Source organism: Thunnus albacares, chromosome 16 (genome assembly GCF_914725855.1).
Source record: "Thunnus albacares chromosome 16, fThuAlb1.1, whole genome shotgun sequence".
Taxonomy (NCBI): domain Eukaryota; kingdom Metazoa; phylum Chordata; class Actinopteri; order Scombriformes; family Scombridae; genus Thunnus; species Thunnus albacares.
The window spans coordinates 25,528,829-25,532,436 of record NC_058121.1 but is presented as its reverse complement, the minus strand read 5'-3'; the positions used below and the strand labels follow the sequence as shown (position 1 = coordinate 25,532,436).

The window sequence follows — 3,608 nt, the reverse complement described above, 5'->3', positions numbered from 1 at the left end:
GTTTTTAATATTTTCAGATTTTCCAGATTGGGCAAAGTTCATCATTGTGGCTGTGGGTTTAGCATCACTCTTAATAATTGTTTTGGTGATCATCAGATGGAAGAAAACTAAAGGTGAGAACACTGACAGATGAAACTTTCATAAACAAGACATTTTGATTAACCTGGATTTTCACTGTGGAAGCTAAAGTCGATTCTTTTGTCTTTTCAGGGAAGAAAACACAGATGGATGAAAACATTGTGAGCTCACAAACTGAATTATTAAATGTTTATACAGTTATGACTTTTCAGAGAAAAACAGTGTTTATGGTATGTTGTTTTAAAGGAGACATATTCAGCACATTTCCAGGTCTATATTTATATTCCGGGGCTCTACTGGAATATCTTTGCATGATTTACAGTTAAAAAGTCCTTATTTATCTTCTACTGGTCCTTTATGCAGCCCCTCAGTTCAGCCTCTGTCTGAAACAGGCTGTTTTAGCTCCTGTCTCTTTAAGACCCGCCTCCTGATGAGCTCACTCTGTTCTGATTAGTCAGCGTCAGGAAGCTTTGTCCGGCTCCACAGACTACGTAAACAAACAGTAGTGGTCAGATTTCACGTCTTTTTCTTTTTCTTTACTTTAAATGTCAACTTTTCAGATACATCTGTACATGTTTGAGCTTAAATCTGATCCAAAATATCTGAAAGACTACGGAACGGACGGCTGTTTGTGTGAATATGTGAATGATGTGACGTCAGTTTAATGGGGAAGTAGAAGTAACTCTGCAAATGGAGCATTCATTACAGGCTGACTTTTGACTTTCAGGGAATATTTCTGCATATGTTCACCTCATGCTTTGAAATTTTGATTATATGAAACATAGACGTCTGACATTATAACAGTATATACTTGATTTTGTACGTATTTGTTCCGCAAAATATGACATGATGACTTTTAGCCTGATTTCCTTCTTTGAGAGAGAATAAAATAAGATTAGAAGAGAGAGTCAGTATAAATCCACATGTTACTGAGCAGCCATCATGTTGTCTTCACTGTGTAGGCTGATCCTGAAGATGGTGTTTCCTACGTCTCCATCAGCTTCACCAAGAAGACCAACAGTAAAGCCCGGGTAAGCTGAGTGTTTGGTTACACTGGTGTTGTTGCTGAATGAAGGAAAAAGTTTTGTCAGGAAGGAGAAAAGAAAAGTATATTTATTTTATTTCAGTTATTAAATAGAAGCAAAATGATGACTTTCAGATCTCTCAGCTCCTGTTGAGTTATGTTGTTATGCTTTTTCATGTCATTATGTGTAATTTATGTGTGATGCTGTTTCCCTTTTGTTTCCCAGGTTGGTGGTGATGGTGATGATGAAGGTGATGCAGTGACCTACAGCACTGTGAAAGCTTCCTCCTCTTCTGCTGGAGCCTCCACTGATCCCAGCAACCTCTACGCTACCATCAACTAACCCAACAAATAACAGATCACAATGTTCATATCATTACATTTAAGCAGAACTGACTGTGCTTGACACATGAAGGGAAAGACAAAAAAAGCATTTTAAGTTTTTTCAGTATAATAATGATTCACTTTTGGACTGTTGTTCTGGACTTTTTGTCCAGAAAGGGATGTAGTAAATTAAGATATCCTTAATGAACTCACCATCAGGCTCTTTATTGAGCTCAGTGATGGTTGTACTAGTGTTGAGTGAAAGTTATAATCTTAATTTTCACTGCTATTATATTTCTTCTGATTGTTTCTTTCTCTTTAAGCATGTATATAATGTTGTTTAATGAGTGTTATAATGTATGTCTCTGTTCAGTTTGCTTTGTTGTGGTACAAAAGTGACAAAAGGCAAACTGAGCAGAGATGTGATCATGTGACATCCCTTACTTGGACTGAATAAATGGTGTCACCCTTGAGAGTCAAATATTAAACATCTAAATGAGTAGAAAATGTAATAAATCTAAAAGGGTTGTAGATCTATTGTACAGTTTTACAGTTGAAATTCCATTTATGTTTCATGCTTCTTTCAGACTATTTTAGAAATTAACATTTGTGTTTGATGTATTATTATACAGTGAAAGATAAAGACAAATACACACACATGTATCACACACTCTTCTTGTTGCTGTTGTTTTGTGTGTAAGGCCACTGAGCATGTGTGAGAATGTGGTTATGATATGTAGCATGACAAGCTAGTGAAGCTCAGTCAACAAAACCGCGTTCCTGCACATGCTCAGTGGCGTCTGCCTTGAGAACTACTCTCTGGAGACTGGAGACAAAATAAGTAACCACTAAGTAGGTTATTAGTGATGACTGATTCACATACACACTTCTGGGACAAGCACAGACCAGTAAGCACACCAGTTATCATCAGAAACGTACTGCTGGGGTCTCAGTGGTGATTTTCAGAGATGAAAGTAGTCTCTTTGTCTGGTGCCTTGATAAAGTTTGGCCTGTCTGTTACTGTGAAACTCGTGTGGTTGAGGTGTTTATCACGTCATCATTAGAGGCTAAAACCTCCAGAGCTCTGCTGCTGTTGTACTCACATTCTCACCAAAACACTTCCCCCTCAGTTCTCAGAAAAAACTGACCTCAAAGGTACAATGAGGGACTAACAGGTCTCAGACCACTAAAACATCATCTTATCTGTTCTTTCCCAGCTGCTGCAGTATCACCAAGTTGCACCATGTTGAGCATCAAGAGTCAAAGTTTGACTCTTCACCTGTCTGTTCATGTGTGCTGTCAAACATCAACATGAATCCTGTCACGACAGAATCCTAATTCTGTTTGAAAACATACTTTAAACTACTTTTTACTTATCGACATTGCACTTATGTGGTATGTTCTTAACCAATAATGGGGCGCCACAGAAAATGTTGGATAATTTTTTGAAGGAAATTGTTTGTCTTTGACTGCAAATACTGGTCCTGTGCGCAGGATATGAGAAAACCATGTTTTTACATTTGAAAAGCATCACATGGTGAGTTCATGAGTATAAACTTTGAAATACAGGAAGTGCATTGTGGTATTGGTGGTGAGTGGAGAAGTTCAGTCCTCTACAATATCTAATCCTTTGTGTATTTACTCTTGACTATATATAAGACATTATAAAATTTATAAGATTGTATAAGATACTGCAGATGTGAGCGCCAGCTTGCTCGTAAAATGCAAAAACATTCAAATTTAAAGAGAAGAGAAGCTAATACGCTCCGCTTACAAGAAGTTGATAACTTGCAAGTGAGAAAAATAGACTGAAGCCACAATGAGGAGGAGACATGTCACTCATGACAGGAAGTAGACAGTGTATTTCTCTGTATGAACCATTTATAAGGACATTTTGAGAGTTAAGAGCGAGAGAAGAAGACAGAGAGAAAGACAGAGAAGCACGATGGTTGAACTCAGATGGATTAAAATGTCTTTATTTCTGATACTGGGGCTTCAGTTTACAGGTAAGATATAAAAATCTGCATTATTACCTTATTGTACTTTATTGATTAACTTTCATGTTACTGAGACAGTCAAATATGCTGTTTGTTTTTAACATTCACACTACAGTCATATTCTTATTTCAGTTCATTTATCGCATTTCTCTCTCAAATTCTCAACAGCAGTAACTGGACAAACT

At 37.1% G+C, this 3,608-nt stretch overlaps 1 long non-coding RNA gene across 1 annotated transcript; it reads left to right on the top strand.

Moving 5' to 3' along the window:
• On the top strand, positions 1-1,452 carry LOC122999334. The gene is made up of 4 exons (XR_006407691.1): positions 1-113; positions 211-239; positions 1,041-1,109; positions 1,329-1,452. It is a non-coding gene; the product is annotated as an uncharacterized LOC122999334 (long non-coding RNA).
• Positions 1,453-3,608: the final 2,156 nt, after the last annotated feature.